General features: G+C 39.7%; 1 protein-coding gene across 5 annotated transcripts in view; it reads left to right on the top strand.

Moving 5' to 3' along the window:
- Window positions 1–22,011, top strand: part of LOC106092859 (protogenin) — a 329,167-nt gene that overhangs the window by 48,232 nt on the left and 258,924 nt on the right. The gene's annotated exons all lie outside the window — the stretch shown is intronic.

The following is a 22,011-nucleotide window of genomic DNA, read 5'->3' as shown; positions in this document are numbered from 1 at the left end:
CTGTTAGAATTTCAAACTACCATGCCAGATTCATTCCAAATCGCTTAGCCTTCTACGGCCCTTAGAAGTCTCAATGTTTGCTTGGTTTAACAGAAATTTGTTACATAATGTGCACACACGTGCACACTCATTACCAAATAACCAAAAAGGGAAGCTCATTTAAAAACTAATAACTAGTTATATGTAGACGTTGTTCCTAATTACTTTTACATGGCGATGTCCTAGGAGGACAGGCCTTCCGCACAAGCATACCAATAATTCAAAAATAAGTACTTACGCCTAAGCATACAAGATGTCAAAAAATAATGCCATATTATCTTAGTTTAATGTTGCTAAAAAATAACTACTTAGACTCAAACATGTTCGAGCCTTTCCCCACCAGCACGTTCTCAATGCTCAGTTTCATTGAAGAAGACAAATTTTATATGAATAATACAAATTATAAAATGAAATTGAAACTTTTCAGTCATCGCAGCCGAGAGTTGAGCCAAGAACCTTTCGTTTTCAAAGCAGACGCTCTACGCATGCATCCACATTACTATTGTTTGAATAGTACACTATTTTCTACTTTCAATATTAGCTAACAACACAAAAGCATGCCCTTTCGTTTATGTTTGACATACAGGGTGGCTGATGAAAGCCGCTACCAAAAAAAAATGTAATAACTTTTTTTCTATTTAATAATAATAATTTAATAATTAATTTAATTAATTAATTAATTAATTTAATTAATAATAATTTAATAATTAATTTAATAATTTAATTTAACATGAATAAAAGAAAAATGTATTCCATACACCGAAAAAAAAATGTAGCAATATTCATCATTGTAGCAATATTCATCAGCCACCCTGTATTCTATGTATAGACACAATATTCTCAAACATGGGAGTGATTTTAGTTGTTTTGTGGCACAGAGCGTACATCAGAAGATTTACAATACAAAGGGTGGGAACTTCGAATCACGGACTACATTTTATTATTTCTTTAAAATTAGGCCCACAGCATGCGGAACAATCAAGGGATTTGTGAGGAGGTAAAAAAAGTTAAAATTTTTTTTATACTACAATAATAACGGCACAGTATTTCCCTCCTAGTACTTCTGGTGTCGCTTTCCGCCAAATCATTCGGACTCGCCAATAAAATGGGGGTCCCTTATCATTGAGCCTAACCTTGTAACGGACAGCACTCATAGATATGAGATAATTTTGCCCGCAGTTTCTTAATGGCATTTTTATATCCTCCACCATAGGATGGGGGTATACTAATTTCGTCATTCTGTTTGTAACTCCTCGAAATATTCGTCTAAGACCCCATAAAGTATATATATTCATGATCGTCAAGGCATTTTAAGTCGATCTAGCCATGTCCGTCCGTCCGTCCGTCCGTCCGCCTGTCCGTCCGTCCGTCCGTCTGTCCGTCCGTCCGTCCGCCTGTCCGTCCGCCCGCCTTCCTGTCCGTCCGTCCATCCGCCTGTCCGTCCGCCCATCCGCCTGTCCGTCCGTCCGCCTGTCCGTCCATCCGCCTGTCCGTCCGCCCATCCGTCTGTCTGTTGAAAGCACGCTAACTTTCGAAGGAGTAGAGGTATCCGCTTGAACTTTCGCACAAATACTTCTTATTAGTGTAGGTCGGTTGGGATTGTAAATGGGCCATATCGGTCCATGTTTTGATATAGCTGCCATATAAACCTATCTTGGATCTTGACTTCTTGAGCCACTAGAGGACGCAATGCTTGTCCGATTTGGCTGAAATTTAGCATAAGGTGTTTTATTATGACTTGCAACAACTGTGCTGAGTATGGTTAAAATTGGTACATAACCTGATATAGCTGTCATATAAACCGATCTGGGGTCTTGACTTCTTTATCCTCTAGAGGGCGCAATTCTCGTCCGATTTAACTGAAATTTTGCACGTAGTGTTTTGATATCATTTCCAACAACTGCGCTAAGTATGGTTCAAATCGGTTCATAATCTGATATAGCTGCCATAAAAACCGATCTTGAATCTGGACTTCTTTAACCACAAGAGGGCGCAATTCCCGTCCGATTTGGCTGAAATTTTTCATGAGTTGTTTTGTTATGACTTCCAACAACTGTGCCAAATACAGTTCAAATCGGTCTATAACCTAATATAGCTGCCATATAAACCGATCTGGGATTTTGACTTCTTGAGCCTCAAGAAAGCCTAATTATTATCCGATTTGATTTTGTACAACGGCTTCTTTCATGACCTCCAACATACGTGTCAAATATGGTCTGAATCGGTATTTAGCCTGATACAGCTCCCCTATTAACAGATCTCCCTATTTTACTTCTTGAGCCCCTAAAAGGCCCAATTCTTATTCGATTTGGCTGAAATTTTACATATATATTTCTACTGTGGTCTCCAACATTCAATTCAATTAGCAAAGCAATTTTTTTCTTTTATACTTTGTTAATCTAAAAAGATATACCGGGAAAGAACTCGACAAATGCGATTCATGGTGGATGGTATATAAGATTCGGCCCGGCCCAACTTAGCACGCTTTTACTTGTTATTAATACCAAGGTTGTAATAATGATTTTTTTTATTATTACAAATAAGTGCTTATTCTAAAGCTTCATCGAATGTTGTATGTAATGACATTTGTAGTACCGTTAACACAGATGGTATTCCTGTTGATAACTCGTTATATTTTAGCAGCTAGTAAATCTAAGGATAATGAGTTATGGATTATTTTACATGCAAAAAATAATGACATGTACTTACCAAGTTTTTGCTGGGCATATGTGTATATGAACTTTCGAATCCATGGTGGTGGGTTCCCATGGTTCGGCTAGGGCGAATTTCTTGTCCTCTTCTTGCGATATGACAGTTGCTTGTAATGTCAGAGTGAGCCTGACTGCAGACTGCACTAAAGGCTCATCTAACCTTGGCGAGAGTAATTAATAAGTTTACCCGGTTGTTAGCACATAAGTTTACCCGGTTGTTAGCACTCACCAATCCCCAAGTTTTTATGGACCTTCTCCTCACCTCACATTTAAATAAATTCATGCAAACATTTTATAAGCCTTACATACAGCATATGTATGCCGTAAAAAGTAGCAATATTTTATTATTCTTTAGAAAAATGTATAATGAATTGCCTCCTTATGGTATGTGAAAGAACAAAAGGCCTCAAAAGATAAATTTCTCGTAGGCAATTTGTCATATTGTTTTTTAATTGAAAAATTCCCTCAATAAACGCAAATGACAGAGTTCCACTCATAATCTAAATAAAATCTATCTCCACTGTTTTTATGGAATTTATTGTCGATAGAGAAAGTCAAATGACTGAAGCTGTAGCAGTAGCGGGATGGGGCAGCTTGTGTGGTATGTCGGTTGGTGTGGTTTACCCGCAGTACAAGCTGTTTTCCTTCATACCAGATGCCAGACAATGTTGATGGCGGCGTTGCCGCTGATGGTGATGGTGGTGTAGGTCATTTTTCAGCCACTCGCCCCTACTCGTACTTCATCATACAGCATTGCACAATTGTCTGGGCATCGTTGGACGCCACTGCCACTACTGCCCGTTCAACAGAGTCACTGAGGGAATGGCATGGAATCTGAATAAGCTCACTGCGCGCTTATGGATAACACGATGGTGGTTGTGTTTATTTGCAAATAGAACCCAACCAAATGTGCTCTCCTGCATTATTCATAAATCATTTTTATATGGCGCACGTTGCACGTTTGCTTTAATTGTTTTTGTTTTTGCTTTCCATAAACAAAAACTCCCACATTGAAGTGGTTATCTCCCATACCAACCCACTCCCCCCCCCACCATTCTGCTAACAACCGGAGGGGTCAAATATTTCTCTGCATTCACTTTTTGGTCTTTGTCATGATTTACGATTCTTAAAGTATTTGCATTATTCAAATTCAAAAACAATAACAGAAAATGTATACAAGAAATGTTGGCTTATTTTTTGGACAATTCGCATATCAATTGAGCCACCTTAATGTATGCACATTGAAATAAAATACGTATAAATATTTATTCTGAGCTTTGTTTGCATGTCTATTGACTATAACAATTTTTTAAACAAATTATTCAATTTATCGGCAATTTAAAAATCGAATTACCGCCAATCATTTGTACATGCAGCATGTGTTTATGTCCCACCAAAAAGTGAGAAATTTGCTTTTAATTTTGTCATTTAACATATGTCGATGGTGTTTTCCTTCTTTTTATTGTGCGGGGGGTGGGATTTTATGTCTTATTTGTTGAATCATTTGACCATATGTTTGGATTCTATTTCTGGCAATGCTACATGAATAACATCACTATTTGGGTAATTTCGAATATGCATACATGGCCAATAAGAGACCAACGATTCAGAGTTCTACGCTCGTAAGGATTATCTTATATTGGGTTGCCCAAAAAGTAATTGCGGATTTTTAAAAAGAAAGTAAATGCATTTTTAATAAAACATAGAATGAACTTTAATCAAATATACTTTTTTTACACTTTTTTTCTAAAGCAAGCTAAAAGTAACAGCTGATAACTGACGGAAGAAAGAATGCAATTACAGAGTCACAAGCTGTGAATTTGTCAACGCCGACTATATGAAAAATCAATTTGTGTTTGTTTGTAGGGTTGTTATATACTCAGAAACGGCTGAACCGATTTTCTTGAAATTATCTCTAATGATGCATAATGATCTTGTAATGAAAATAGGGTACTACATTTTTTATACCCTCCACCATAAGATGGGGGGTATACTAATTTCGTCATTCTGTTTGTAACTACTGGAAATATTCGTCTGAGACCCCATAAAGTATATATATTCTTGATCGTCGTGACATTTTATGTCGATCTAGCCATGTCCGTCCGTCTGTCCGTCCGTCTGTCTGTCGAAAGCACGCTAACTTCCGAAGGACTAAAGCTAGCCGCTTGAAATTTTGCACAAATACTTCTTATTAGTGTAGGTCGGTTGGTATTGTAAATGGGTCATATCGGTCCATGTTTTGATATAGCTGCCATATAAACCGATCTTGGGTCTTGACTTCTTGAGCCTCTAGAGTGCGCAATTCTTAGCCGATTGGAATGAAATTTTGCACGACGTGTTTTGTTATGATATCCAACAACTGTGCCAAGTATAGTTCAAATCGGTCCATAACCTGATATAGCTGCCATATAAACCGATCTTGGGTCTTGACTTCTTGAGACTCTAGCGTGCGCAATTCTTATCCGATCAGAATGAAATTTTGCACGACGTGTTTTGTTATGATATCCAACAACTGTGCCAAGTATGGTTCAAATCGATCCATAACCTGATATAGCTGCCATATAAACCGATCTTGGGTCTTGACTTCTTGAGCCTCTAGAGTGCGCAATTCTTATCCTATTGCAACAAAATTTTGCACGACGTGTTTTGTTATTATATCCAACAACTGTGTCAAGTATGGTTCAAATCGGTCCATAACCTGATATAGCTGCCATATAAACCGATCTTGGGTCTTGATTCCTTGAGCCTCTAGAGGGCGCAATTCTTATCCGATTGGAATGGAACTTCGCACGAAGTATTTCGTTATGATATCCAACAACTGTGCCAAGTATGGTTGAAATCGGTCCATAACCTGATATAGCTGTCATATAAACAGATCTGGGGATTTGACTTCTTGAGCTTCTAGAGGGCGCAATTCCTATCCGATTTGGCTGAAATTTTGCATGACGTATTTTACTTTTACTTTCAACAACTGTGTCAAATAAGGTTCAAATCGGTTCATAACCTGATATAGCTGCCATATAAATCGATCTGGGATCTTGACTTCTTGACCCCTAGAGGTCGCAATTATTATCCGATTTGCCTGAAATTTTGTACGATGGATCCTCTCATGACCATCAACAAACGTGTTTATTATGGTCTGAATCGGTCTATAGCCCAATACAGATCCCATATAAATCGTTCTCTCTATTTTACTTCGTGAGCCCCAATGGGCGCAATTCTTATACGAATTGGCTGAAATTTTACACAGGTCTCCAACACATAATTTAATTGTGGTCCGAACCGGACCATATCTTGATATCGTTTTAATAGCAGAGCAACTCTTTTCATATATCCTTTTTTGCCTAAGAAGAGATGCCGGGAAAAGAACTCGTTGATATCTAAAGGGGGAGCGGACTCTCCCCCTTTCCCTAATTTTCAGAAACGCCAGATCTCGGAGATGGTTGGTGCGATTTAAGCGAAATTTGTGCGTGGTTTCATATAGTACCCTAAAAATAAAAATTTGGTATCCAAATTTCGGATGGGGTACCTAGGGGGGCCGTCCCACCCTAAAATCTACCAAACACATATTTAGACCAATCACGAAAATATGGGACTCAAATGAAAGGTAATTAAGAAATAATTAGAAAACGTATCTGATATCCAATTGTCGGACAAGTGTTAACCCCAACCACCAAAACACCCCTAAATCTGACATATTTACCGACCATGCCAATATGGGACTCAAATGAAAGGTATTTGCGACTAGAATGCGAATCTAATATCCAAATGTGGGACCAGGTTTCTGGGGGTCCAACCCTTCCCCAAAACACCCCCCAAACAGGGCTTATTTACTGACCATGGGAATATGTAGCTCAAATAAAAGGTATTTGAGTGTAGAATTCGAATCTGATATCTAAATATGGGTCCAAAAACATCCCCGGGCCCGAGTCAGCTAGTTATGCATATATAGCAAAGCCACTAATACAATTGTACTCATATAGTTAGTCACTTTATTGTGACATAGCGGAAGAGGTTTATTTCGGTAATGTGAGTTTTAATACTTATTCTACTACTAAATTTCCCATGAACATTCCATTGACGAACAGGGGATACTTCTTTCGTACCAATGAGTGCAATTCGATTAAGGTTTAAGTTCAATGATAAGGAGGTTCCCTTTTTAATGCTGAGTCCGAACGGCATGCCGCATAGCGACACCACTTGGAAGAGGAGTTTCAGCATTGCTGAAGCACTTTTTATAGCCACCTCCCAGGGGATGCTAATCTAGTAATTTTGTTTGTAACAAATCGAAATATTAGCCTGCGACCTCATCTATATATAAAGGGTGATTTTTTTGAGGTTAGGATTTTCATGCATTAGTATTTGACAGATCACGTGGGATTTCAGACATGGTGTCAAAGAGAAAGATGCTCAGTATGCTTTGACATTTCATCATGAATAGACTTACTAACGAGCAACGCTTGCAAATCATTGAATTTTATTACCAAAATCAGTGTTCGGTTCGAAATGTGTTCAAATTTTGACAAATTTTGTTCAGCGATGAGGCTCATTTCTGGTTGAATGGCTACGTAAATAAGCAAAATTGCCGCATTTGGAGTGAAGAGCAACCAGAAGCCGTTCAAGAACTGCCCATGCATCCCGAAAAATGCACTGTTTGGTGTGGTTTGTACGCTGGTGGAATCATTGGACCGTATTTTTTCAAAGATGCTGTTGGACGCAACGTTACGGTGAATGAACACATTTCGAACCGAACACTGATTTTGGTAATAAAATTCAATGATTTGCAAGCGTTGCTCGTTAGTAAGTCTATTCATGATGAAATGTCAAAGCATACTGAGCATCTTTCTCTTTGACACCATGTCTGAAATCCCACGTGATCTGTCAAATACTAATGCATGAAAATCCTAACCTCAAAAAAATCACCCTTTATAACCATTAAAAAAGGGCAAAACTCGCGCGGTTCCGACTGTATAATACTCTACACCTACCCTATAAGTAGAAGTATATCCAATACTGAACCAATTTTGATGGACCTCGGCGAGCAAATATGTTCAAACTGTATTAACTACGGTTGACAAATGACAACATTATTGCAAATTACCCAAAATCTGACGAACATATATATGGGAGCTATATCTAATTCTGAACCTATTTCGAGCAAACTTCTCAGATAATGTGGTAGGTCGTCGAGGAAAGCGTTGTGCAAAATTTTGGCAAGATTGGTCAAACAATGCGCTTGCAGTGGCTCTTGGGGTGAAAATCTATATACATATATGACAGCTTTATCTAAACCTGAACCGATTTCTATGAAATTCACCAGTAATATCGAAAGTCATAAGAAAATCCTTCCTGCGAAATTCCGAGAGAATTGGTTAAAAAATGAGCACTTCCTTGCAATATTTCTCAAAATCGGACGAACATGTAATGGAAGCTATACCAAAATCTGAACCGATTTTAGAAAACTTCTTAGATACTGTAGCAGTCGTCGAGGAAAGCCTTTTGCAAAATTTTTGGCAAGATGGGTCAATAAATGCGCTTGATGTGAGTCTAGGAGTGAAAATCAGGCGATATATACATATGAGAGTTATATCTAAATCTGAACAGATATGCACGAAAATCACCAGTAATGTCGGGAGTCAAAGGAAAATTGACTCCCGACCAAATTTCGAGGAAATCAGTTAACAAATGACCATTTTATTGCAGTGTTACTGCAAATCGGACGAACATATATATAGGACGAACATATATATAGCTTTATCCAAATCTCAACCAATTTTTTCCAATTTCAATAGGCTTTGTCTCTAGGCCGAAAAATTTGCCCATACCAAATTTGAAGATGATCGGAAAAAAATTGCGACCTGTAGTTTGTACACAAATTAACATGGACAGACAGAAGGACAGACAGACAGACAGATAGACGGACACACAGACAGACGGACATAGCTAAATCGAATCAGAAAGTGATTCTGAGTCGATCGGTATCTTTCTCTCTTTCTTTTGGGTGTTACAAACTAATTCACTAAGTTATAATACCCTGTACCACCGTAGTGGTATAGGTAGGGTATAAAAATCAATTGGTGTTGGTTTGTTTGCGGGCTCTGTATAGACACAAAAAAAGCAGAACCGATTTTCTTGAAATTTTTATCGATTATGTAATTTTTATCGATTATGTAATTTTTTGGATAACTTATGCACCCAAATTCGTCACGGACATTGAGTGGTCTAATAAATATAAGTCACTGTTGAAATTTCCACAAAATCGGGTAATAAAGACTTCAGATCCTTTATTTGTGAACTTCAGACCCTTTATCGAGAGATCGGTCTATATGGCAGCTATATCTAAATATAGTCCGATCTGAACCATATTAAGGTCAGATATCGGGAGGCTTTAAACTACTCACTGTTTGAATTTCAGCGAAATCGGATAAAAATAAATCATTTATGGGTATTAGACCCTTTATTAGGAGATCGGTTTATATGACAGCTATATCTAAATATATTCCGATCAGAACCATATTTAGGGCAGATGTTGGGAGGCCTAAAGCTGCTCACTGTTTCAAATTTCAGCGCAATCGGTTAAAAAATAAAGCTTTTATGGCATTAGACCCTTTATCGTCAGATCGGTGTATATGGCAGCTATATCGAACTGTATTCCGATTAGAACCATATTTAGGTCTGATGTTGGGAAGCCTAAAGCTAATCGCTGTTTCAAATTTCAGCGAAATTGGTTAACAAATAATGCTTTTATGGACATTAGACCCTTTATCGTCAGATCGATCTATATGGCAGTTATATCTAAATATGGTCCGATTTGGCCCGTTCAAGAACTTAACCAGGATTCTGCTAAAATATGGGAGCTATATCTAGTTATAGACCGAATTGAATTGTTGAGAGTCATAACAGAACACTATATGCAAAATTTCAGCCAAATCGGAAAAAATCGAAATCGGTTTATATGGGAGCTATATCATGTTATTCATCGTACTTAGTACAGTTGTTGGGAGTCATAACAGAACACCATGCACAATATTTCAGCCATATCGGATGACAATTGCGGCTTCCAGGGGCTCAAGAAATCAAATCGGGAGATCGGTTTTTATGGGATCTATATCAGGTTATACGCAAATTTAAACAGTACTTAGCACAGTTGTTGGTAGTCAAAACAGAAAACTATGTGCAAAATTTCAGCCAAATCGAATGAAAATTGCGGCTTCCAGGGGCTCAAGAAGCCAAATTGGGAGATTGGCCCATGAACATTCCACTAAGGAACAGGGGCAAACTTCTCACATATCAATAAGTGCAGCCCGATTCAAGTTTAAGCTCAAAGATAAGGGGCCTCCTTTTTATAGCCGAGTCCGAACGGCGTGCCGCAGTGCGAAACCTTTTGGAGAGAAGTATTACATGGCATAGTACGTCACAAATGTTGCCAGCATTAGGAGGGGAAAACCACCGCTGAAATTTTTTTTCTGATGGTCTCGCCAGGATTCGAACCCAGGCGTTCAGCGTCATAGGTGGACATGCTCTGCGCTACGGTGGCCTGCTTATATGGGAGCTATATCCAAATGTGGGCCGATATGGCCCATTTGCAATCCCCAATGACCTACATCAATATAAAGTATCTGTGCAAAATTTCAAGCTGCTAGTTCTTCACGTTCGATCGCTATCGTGATTTCGACAGACGGACGGACATGGCTAGTTCGAATCAGAATTTCGAGACGATCATGAATATATATACTTTATGGGGTCCTAGATCAATATTTCTAAGTGTTACAAACGGAATGACTAGATTAGTATACCCCAATCCTATGGTGGTTGGTGAAAAAACGAATGCGATACTCAATTGTGGGGCCAAATATTTGCGGTACCGTCCCATTTATGAGGCTCTAATGAAAGATATTTGGCAGTACAGCACTTGTAACCTACCGTTCTCAGCCAAATCCAAAGGGTGGCTTGTATATGCATCACAGTCGCACTGAGGACGACACCATCTGATGCACTGAATGTAATGCAACACCTAATGCCTATGGACGTTGTGGCTAGACAAATTGCTGCGACCACTGCTGTGAGGCTAAGGGAGCTTTCCCTTTGGTCATGCGGCGCCTACGGACACTGTATTATCCTTGATACAATGCCCGATGTTCCAGGCAGTGTGGACTATACTTTGCCTGAGACGATTTTTGATAAAAGGAATAGGAACCTAATAAAATCCATTGGAAGTACATGTCCCTGGTAATATAAGTTGTATAGACTTCTTTGCAGATGGTTCCAAACTAGACGACCAGGTGGGCTTTGAGGTGTACTCTTTAGATCTTGAACTGGTTATATCGAGAAGAGGTCTACCGCTTTGCTGTCGCAGGTTAGATCGGACGTTTCAGTCATTGTGTCCGTCATGACAGGTCACTGCTTGATCGGAAAACATGGTGACAGCTGTGTGTAAGTCGGGGAAGTAGTGACTGTAGCACATCTGCTGTGTGTGCGTTCCGCACTGGCAGTCAGAAGGGTTTTCACTCTAGGTTCTCATTCCATTGAGAGCTTGTCTGATTTAGCGGATGTGAACATTCGCAAGTTGTTCGGCTTTTTAAAGGGATCTGGATGGTTCAATTTCAGATGGCATTTTTCTTCTCCTGATCCTGTAGTATCACAGTGAACGAAAAAGTCTAAGTGAGTCTGATGGCAGACTGCCACCTAAACCTAACCTAACTAAACATTGTCATTGGGTAATATTTCGGTCCATTTGGATAAGAATTGCGCCTTGTAGGGGCTCAAGAAGCATAATCGGAACATCGGTTTATATGGGAGCTGTATCAGGCTACATATCGATTAAGACTATATTGGATATGTATGTTGAAGATCATGGGAGAAGCCGTTATACAAAATTTCAGTCAAATCGGATGAGAATTGGGCCCTCTGTGGCTCAAGGTGTCAAGATCCAAGATCGGTTTATATGGCAGCTATATAAGGTTATGGACCGATTTGAACCATATTTAGTACAGTTGTTGAAAGTCATAACAAAACACTTCGTGCAAAATTTCAGCCAAATCAGATGAGAATTGCGCCCTCTATTGGCACAAGAAGTCAAGATCCAAGATCGGTTTATATGACAGCTATATCAGGTTATGGACCGATTTGAACCATATTTAGTACAGTTGTTGAAAGTCATAACAAACCCTTCGCCTAAAATTTTAGCCATATCGGAAGAGAATTGGGCCCTCTAGTGGCTCAAGGTGTCAAGATCCAAGATTTATATGACAGCTATATAATTTTAGCCGTATCGAATGAGAATTGCGCCCTCTAGTGGCGCAAGAAGTCAAGATCCAAAATCGGTTTATATGGCAGCAATATAAGGTTATGGAGCGATTTGAACCATACTTAGTACAGTTGTTCGAATTCATAACAAATAATTTCGTGCAAAATTTTCAACCAAATCAGATGGGAATTGCGCCCTATAGTGGCCCAAGAAGTCAATATCCAAGATCGGTTTATATGGCAGCTATATCAGGTTATGAACCGATATGAACCATATTTAGAATTTAAATTAGAAGTGATACCAACACATTACGAGCAAAATTTCTGCCATATCGGATAAGAATTGTGCCCTCTAGCTGTTCATGAAGTCAAGAAACAAGATCGGTTTATATGGCAGCTATATTAAAACATGGACCGATTTTTCCCATTAACATTCCCAACCGACCTAAATTAACAAGATATATTTGTGCAAAATTTCAAGCGTCTAGCTTTACTCCTTCGAAAGTTAGAGTGTGACCTCTATATCCCATCAAACCATGATTCAACCAGTAAGGAAAGGCAAAAGTCGGGCGATGCCAACTATATAATACCCTACACCACCTAGTGCATGCAGTACCTTTTATATGTATCGTAGAACTTATCTCGAAATCTAGACAGACTTTAATTTGGATACCAATTGAAATAGCAATTTAGGAACTTGTACGATTTTCCTACCATAGGACAAAAGGTTTTGATTTCCACATCTTTAAAAGGCCATATCGGATAAAAGATTATGTGGGTTATATTGATGGTCGTTTTTACTGCCTTAAAAGACCATATCGGAATATCGGATGAGATATACACATTGGAGCTATATCTAAATTAGGACTGATTTTAATGAAATTTTGCGCACGTATTGGAAAGTCAATTTAAACGTCTCATGTAAAATCGGGCGAAAATTGTGGACACTAAAGCTTTAAAAGGCTATATCGGATAAAAGATATATATGGTAGCTATGTCTAAACCGATTTTTATGAAATTTTGCAGACGTCAAATAAAGCACCTCATGCAAAATTTTGTATAGATCGGACCAAAATTGTGGCTTTTACAACCTTAAAAAGCCAAATCGGATGAAAGATATATATGGGAGTTATATCCACATCTGTACCGATTTGAGACTGCACAAAAACAACTCCACGACAACAACAATTTGGTAAAGATCGGACCAAAATTGTGGTTTCTACAGCTTTAATAGTTCAAATCGGATGAAAGATATATATGGGAGCCATATTCAAATCTGAACCAATTTTGATGAAAATCTGCAAATATGTTAAAATCAGCGGGAAAACAATGCGTGCTAAATTTTGTGCAGATCAGTTGAAAATTGTATTAACTACAACCATTTAAGTGCAAATTGGGCGATACTTATATAGGGTGATTTTTTTGAGGTTAGGATTTTCATGCATTAGTATTTGACAGATCACGTGGGATTTCAGACATGGTGTCAAAGAGAAAGATGCTCAGTATGCCTTGACATTTCATCATGAATAGACTTACTAACGAGCAACGCTTGCAAATCATTGAATTTTATTACCAAAATCAGTGTTCGGTTCGAAATGTGTTCAAATTTTGACAAATTTTGTTCAGCGATGAGGCTCATTTCTGGTTGAATGGCTACGTAAATAAGCAAAATTGCCGCATTTGGAGTGAAGAGCAACCAGAAGCCGTTCAAGAACTGCCCATGCATCCCGAAAAATGCACTGTTTGGTGTGGTTTGTACGCTGGTGGAATCATTGGACCGTATTTTTTCAAAGATGCTGTTGGACGCAACGTTACGGTGAATGAACACATTTCGAACCGAACACTGATTTTGGTAATAAAATTCAATGATTTGCAAGCGTTGCTCGTTAGTAAGTCTATTCATGATGAAATGTCAAAGCATACTGAGCATCTTTCTCTTTGACACCATGTCTGAAATCCCACGTGATCTGTCAAATACTAATGCATGAAAATCCTAACCTCAAAAAAATCACCCTTTATATGGGAGCTATATCTAAATCTGAACCGATTTTTATGAAATTATGCACACATATGAAGACGTCCAAAAAAACACCCCATGCCACATTTCGTAAAGATCGGACGAAAATTGTGGCTTCTATAGCCTTAAACGGCCATATCGGATGAAAGATATATATGGAAGCTATATCTAAATATCGACTGATTTTCATGAAATTTCACAACACATATTAGGACGTCAAATAAAACACCTCGTGCAAAATATTTAAAAAATCTGACTGAAAACTGTGGTTTCTACAGCCATAAAAGTCCATGTCGAATGAAAGATATATATGGGAGCTATATCTAAATCTGAACCGATTTTTAGGAAATTTTGCACACCTATGTAGACCTCAAATAAAATATCCATTGCCAAATTTTGTGAAGATTGGACGAAAATTGTGGCTTCTACAGCCTTAAAAAGCCATATCGGATGAAAGATATATATGGGAGCTATATCTAAATCTGAACCGATTTTTTTCAAACTCAATAGCGTTTGTCTTTGGGCCAAAAAAGTGACATGTTCAAAATTTCGTGACAATCGGACAACAAATACCACCTGCACTTTGATTACAAGACTACATGGACTCACAGACGGACGGACAGACGGACATGGCTAAATCGAATCAGAAAGTGGTTCTGAGTCTCATCGGTATACTTATCAATGGGTCTAGCTTTTCTCCTTCTTAGCGTTGCAAACAAATGCACAAATCTATGATACCCTGTACCATAGTGGTGGTGCAGGTTATAAAAAGTCCTTTACTCATTTTATCGTTGGGCCCCTAAGTTCAAATCTCAAAATCGCCCAATCATCTAATAGTTCCCATTATTGTTGAAGAGTCTTCTGCAACCAGTCCTGTGGAGCATACTTTTTGTTTGCTCCTTTGAGTTCGTGACACTTGACCAGTATAGCAATGTTCTTCACAGTTTTCATTTGCTTTTCAGGTCTTCTTGGTATAGTCTTATCGAACGTGTGCCATAACTTATACCAATCCGCCTTCTTCAACTCGGATTCTAATGAATTGGCTGTGTAATGCAGGGCATGAAAGGGTCGACCTTTTTTTAATTTTATTTCTATTATGGTAGATATGTTTTATTTATTACATTTCATTTGGATATATTTCATTAGAATCTATTTCATGCATTCCATTTGCATCATTTCGAGTGGCAATGTATCAGAAGATGGTTCAACTTATTGAAGTTTTTTAATTTGAGTAATATATCCTTTGAGGTTATCCTGGGCTCATAAGGAGAGCACTCAATTTGCATCAATTTATACAAATACGGTAATAAATTTCTGCTTACTTTACATTGAGGTTGTAATATTTCTATGCCAAAGGTTTATGAAGTGCATGTGGAAACTTGCAAACCACAGGATACTCAAGCTGTATATCATTTTAAAACAGAGAGGAAAAAACAAACAACAGTACACATTTATATATACCTAAGTAGTCTGTGGGATACATGTTGACCTTTTAGTGTCATCGGTTCATAGTTGGAAAGCCCAATGTAATGTTCGCCCCCCCCCCCCCCCCCATTTAAATCCCACAAAAAACTTCTTTGCCTGTTCATTTCATAACCACTTGGATTTGCACCCCGGTCGATCCAATTAAATGAATTTTTATGTTTTAAACAGTCATCCACTCATATGCCTTTTTTTTTGTTGTCAGTTTTTCCTTTCCTACAATCCTTTTTTGCCTTCAGTACCATAGGTTTTTTTTTAAGGTTGTGAATGTTTATAAATTGAATAAGAGTTTAATTGATAAAAACAAAGAAAATATCAACAAAAAAGGAAACTTTTGTGTACCTCTGTGTTGCATTGCGTTTTTAGTGCTGGCGCAAGAGAGAAGGACCAAAAAAAATTGTTGCCAATTTAATTGTTATGAATAATACTTCAAACTATTAGATTTGTACACCATTCGTAAAACATGGGAATTAAACCAATTTGGATTTTTTCAAAAGTTTTTTCTCTTTGTTATCCCAGTAAATCTCATAAAGTTGCCATGGAGGACCTACCATGGCATAAATACCTTAAAAGGGGCGGTGGTGATCAGTGCAGTATGTTCGCTGGAGTAGAAACGTGGATATCAGTTTCGCATGCTAACAACATTTTATTGTCAGGTAGAGGAATGGATTTACAGTCACGTTGCCTCCAATGCTGCATTCAATAAATTCGATTATTTTCAATATAATTAATAATAAACTTTTTTTTTGTTTGTTTTAATTCGAAAAGAGTCTAACGGTTATAAGGGGAGAATGTTTTAGCAATTTTTTCCATCACAATGTGAAATGTAATGCAATTAAGCCAAGTCTTGTACAGTGAAGGAATGCAGGCATTTCGGCAGAGGGAATATTTGAAATTAAAGCGTTTGCTTGCTAAAGTTAATGTCGCTTTAAACCTTAACACACAGTCACAAAAATGATGTAAAACGGATTTTTGACCGCCAGTAATATCGTACCTTACTAAGGAGATATGCTACTTTACTTTAATTGGCTACGACAGAATATTTGTTCCACTAGCCGAACGTAGAATAGCGTTCCAAGCGCCTCGATCTTCTGCGCTCATTCTAAAATCTCTGACACCAAGTTTCGAGGTGTCTCCCACAACTTGATCTTTCCATCGGGCTTTTGGTCTTCCCGGTTTGTGGGTACCACCGTGCTTGCCTTCAAAAGACTTCTTTGCTGGAGCTTCTTCTTCCACTCTGACAACATGACCTAGCCAACGCAGCCGTTGTATTTTGATGCGTGTAACTATGCTATCGTCGTCATACAGCTAGTGAATCATATGTCGCCTATATTCTCCATTTTCGCAAACTGGTCCATATATTTTACGGAGAATCTTTCTCTCAAACACTCCAAGTAAATACTACCTCATCTGCTTTCACAAGTACCTGTGCCTCAGAACCATATAACAACACGGGTGGTATCAGTGTCTTGTATAGTGTAATCTACGTCTGTCGAGAGATGGCCTTGTTTCTAAACTTCTTACTTAGTCCAAAGTAGCATCTGTTTGCAGGTATTATTCTTCGCTTAATCTCAAAACGGGTGTCATTCGTTTCGGATACGGCGGTGCCGAGGTAAATGAAGTTACTGACTATCTCAAACATGGGGTTCCCAACTTTCTCCATTTTCTTTATCTGCCTGGTAGTGCAAGGCTTTTTGGGAGCTGAAACCATCCATTTCGTCTTATCTCCATTTACTGACAGACCCATTTTCACTGACTCTCATTCGATTCCACTACTTCCGGTGACCGACCTATGATATCGATGTCGTCGGCATAGGTGAGCAGCATGTGTTCTCTTGTGATTAGTGTGCCATATCTATTCACATCTGCATCTCGTACAATCTTCTCCAGCAGGATGTTAAAGAGATCACACGATAGGCTGTCTCCTTGTCTGAAACCTCGTTTGGTATTAAATGGTTCGGAGAGATTCTTTCCAATTCTTTCTGAGGAACTCGTATCAGTAAGCGTCATCCTGCAGAGTCTTATTAATTTTGCAGGGATACCAAACTCAGACAAGGCTTGAAATACCTTTGAATGTAAAGGAGTATCGAAGGGGGCTTTGTAGTCAACAAAGAGATCGTAGGTGTTAATTTGTCCTTCTCGGGTGTTTTCCAGGATTTGGCGCAGTGTGAATATCTGGTCTAGGGTGGATTTACTAGGTGTAAAGCCGCATTGATAGGGCCCAATTATCTCATTCACTGTAGGTTTTAATCTTTCACACAGTACGCTCGAGAGTATCTTGTATGCGATAGGGAGAAGACTTATTCCTCTGTAGTTAGCACATTCTGTCTTGTCTCCTTTCTTGTGCACGGGACATAGTATGCTGAGATTCCAATCATCGGGTATGCGTTCTTCTTATCCGATTGCGCAGATAAGCTGATGCATACGCCTTATCAGCGTGTCGACTCCTGCTGCCTTGTTGTTCTTTAGTCGGGTCACTACTACTTGGTCCTCATTCTGACTGGGAGATAAACATTCTATACCATCATCAGGGATTGCTCTGCGGTATCCTTTTCGCCGCCAACGTCGGACACTAGCAGTTGGGTAAAATGTTATTTCCATATCCTCAGCATGTTGTCTGTGTCAGTTACCAGATTTCCTTCTTTGTCTCTGCAGGAGGATGTGCCTGCAACAAAGCCATCGGTTTGATGTTTAATTCTTTGGTAGAATTTCCGGATTTCATTCTGACTCCTGTACATCTCAATTCGCTCACACTCACGTCTTTCCTTTTTCTTTCTGTAGAATAGACGTTTTTCCTCTCTCCTTTTCTCCCGATACCTTTCCTTCATCTGGCGCGTTGCTACTGATTGCAGGGTTGCTATATATGCCGCATTCTTGGCTTCAGTAGCATCTCGACACTTACAGGAGGCTTCCGGTACCCAAGTACGGATTTCGCGGCATTTTCCATGGAGTGGGCAATAGCCTGCCACTGCGCCATTATATCATCGGAACAAGGAGAAATGCTATAAGAGAGAAACAGAAAGGGCTAATAAGTGTGAGCTAATACAAGTTTTATGAGTCACAACGAAGTTGGGAATCTGCTAGATTAGGTTAAGTTGAAAAGAGGGTGCAGATATTAATTCGCCCCATCACCTAAGCCAGTAATCCGGCATACACCTAAGCCACTAATCGGCTTGTTGTGCGCTCTGAAAACCATAAAGTAACCTCTAAAAAGAAATGTTTAAGTTAGAAATTCCGTGCTACTTACAAAATCCTTAATTGTTTTCAATACCACTTCCCTAAGTTGGTTCATGTCTAATGTTGTGTCTCCACCTAAGTACCGGTATCTGTTAGACGCGAAAGCCAGGCAATGACAAAGGAAATGCTTCAACGTCTCATCATCTTCCCCGCATGCCCTACACATGCTATCATTTGCCGCAATGATTTTACATAAGTGAGCTCGTAGTCCTATGTGTCACGTTATGATATCAATAGCTATACTGACCTCCTTCTTACTTCCTTTCAGTAATAGCCTCGCCTTCTCACGATCCGGATCCCCCATAGGATTTTCGCCGTCCTACCGACCGTTTCACTGTTCCTTAACTCTGACTGCGTCGACTCGAAAGGCCTCGGGTTAACCAAGTTTATTGACCTCCCCTTACTCCGTTATGGGCCGGCACCCAAACGATGCGGATTTTCCCATCCTCGTGTTCGTGACCTTACCGTCCTGGTTGTAATTGCCCTTATGGCAATTTTACTGTCGGTAAAGATGTTCACACTCGACGTCCTCGCGTTAGCATCACACCACTTCCAGTATTCCGTGATCGCCCGTATCTTTGCCTGCAGGACCGTATTATGGTCAGGCAGTCTGAAACAGATCTCAGTCCCTAGGCTCTCAATGTAAAACCCCAAGCCCTCTCTGTCCTCTAGCTTTGATCCATCCGTGTAACATGATCTTCCAGATGGTAATACTAGGCTTCCGTCAATCCTAGACTGGGCCGATGGCAGCAGTGGGTCGCACTCGACTTCAAGGTTAATTTCATGTTTCCGATCGGAAACCTCTTCCCTTACTTCCAGGTGTCCTATCGTCGCCTCGATTATACCGCCATCCCGATTATACCTCTCGATTATACCTCCCATCCTCAATTCATTCTCCGATCGCCTTAAGTGTCATAACCGCAGTGGCTGCCCCACACTTACACTGTATGCCAATGGGTCGGATATCTAGAATAGTCTCCAGTGCCCAAGTGGGCGTGGTTCTCATCGCTCCGCCTATGCCAAGACAATATGTTCTCTGAACCTTATGTTGCACTTTTTCTCCATAGCAGTCCACCAAACTACTTAGGCGTCAGTAAGTATTGGTCTAATCACGCTCCTGTAGAGCCAGTGGACTATCCTAGGATTCCATCCCCATTTCGAGCCTACGGCCCGTCTACATAGTGCCCAACATCTGTGAGCCTTCTCAGTGCGCTCCTAAATGGGACACTTCCAATTCAGTTTCCTGTCCAAGATCACACCTAAGTATTTGACCTTGTAAGATATCGAAATCGTCTTATTGAGGAAATGTGGTGCAATTTAACGCACCCACCTTCCACCTTCCCACCTTCATTTTCCTCGTGAACAGGCATAGTTCAGTCTTCTCTGGGTTAACATTGAGACTTGAGGGTCTAGTCCAGTCATATGCCATATGCAAGACCATTTCGGCCCTTCTGCACAGCTCGTTCGGATCAACATGTCCTCCGTTGTCTCTGCTCTCATTCCCATGTTGTCTACTAAAGTTGCAGTTTTTGAGGGAAAGTTTTTTATCTTGGCGGCGTCATTAACGCAATCGACCTGTTCGCAGAAAAGATTCCAGGAGGCACGTTTTGTCGCTCTAGTAATCTTATTGTATTCCTTGAGCCGTGTGTAATACACATCCCAATGAACTTCCGCCTTTTTATGACGTGCTCTGTTAAAAAGTCTGCGGACCTCTTTCCCAATATAGCGAATCTCCCTGGTCATCCTTTCCCGAAGAGGACAACTGTCTTCGAAGGACCCACCAGTGCAGTCGTAATCCTGTTGACATTTTCGTCAATGTCTTCTATGCTTGGACAATCTAAATTATATTGCCCAAGTCTTCTTCTGAGTAGCCTTCCGAATTTTGTCCAGTTGGTTTTCAACTTATTTCGGAAGCTTATCGGATTCGGCGCTGGCTGTGCTATTCTAAACCTAATGTAGCGATGGTCAGAGAAAGAGTGTTCCACGGAGACCCTCCAATTCTGAACCTCATCGATAAGATTTTCCGAACATATCGCAACATCTTATACCTCCTCCCTAATCCTATTAACGAAGGTAGCGGCGTTACCAATATGAAGTGTTATTAGGTGGTTAGTATTCAAGAACTGTGCCAGTGCTTGGCCCCGCTTATCAGTGTTGGTACTACTCCACGAAATATGGTGAGAGTTCGCATCGCACCCTATTAGTACCTCGTTTCCTGTCTGTTTTGCTTTCCTCATCAGCCGTTGCAGCTCCGACGTGGGTGGCGGTGTCAGTGCTTCGTTCTTTACTCGCAAAGACTTTTCATTTGAGACCCATATTGCTGAGGTCGTAAATTTGTCCTGTTTGGAGGTTATTTTGGAAGACGGGTGTCCCCCGAAACCCTTGGTTTCACATTTGGATATCAGATTCGTATTCTACACACAAATTCCTTTTATTTGAGCCGCATATTCCCATGGTCAGTAAATGGGTCCTGTTTGGGAGATGTTTTGGAGAAGGGCTGGATCCCCAGAAACGTGGCCCCATATTTGGATATCAGATTCGTATTCTACTCGCAAATATCTTTCATTTGAGTTCCATATTGCCATGGCCGGTAAATATGTCCGATTTAGGGGTGTTTTGGGGGTTGGTGTGGTCTTCCAAACAATTGGTCCGACAATTGGATATCTGGTAAGTTTTCTAATCTTAAATACCTTTCATTTGAGTCCCATATTGTCGTGATTGGTCTTTAGATATATTTGGTAGGTTTTGTGAGTGGAGCGGCCCCCTAGGTACCCTATCCAAAATTTTGAAACCACATTTTTGTTATACCCACCACCATAGGATGGGGGGTATACTAATTTCGTCATTCTGTTTGTAACTAATCGAAATATTCGTCTGAGACCCCATAAAGTATATATATTCTTGATCGTCGTGAAATTTTATGTCGATCTAGCCATGTCCGTCCGTCTGTCCGTCCGTCTGTCCGTCCGTCTGTCCGTCCGTCCGTCCGTCTGTCTGTCGAAAGCACGCTAACTTCCGAAGAAGTAAAGCTAGCCGCTTGAAATTTTGCACAAATACTTCTTATTAGTGTAGGTCGGTTGGTATTGTAAATGGGCCATATCGGTCCATGTTTTGATATAGCTGCCATATAAACCGATCTTGGGTCTTGACTTCTTGAGCCTCTAGAGTGCGCAATTCTTATCTGATTGGAATGAAATTTTGCACGACGTGTTTTCTTATGATATCCAACAACTGTGCCAAGTATGGTTCAAATCAATTTATAACCTGATATAGCTGCCA

The sequence above is a fragment of the Stomoxys calcitrans genome, chromosome 2, assembly GCF_963082655.1.
Source record: "Stomoxys calcitrans chromosome 2, idStoCalc2.1, whole genome shotgun sequence".
Taxonomy (NCBI): domain Eukaryota; kingdom Metazoa; phylum Arthropoda; class Insecta; order Diptera; family Muscidae; genus Stomoxys; species Stomoxys calcitrans.
Note: the sequence above shows the minus strand (reverse complement) of the source record. Positions and strands in the feature narration are given on the sequence as shown.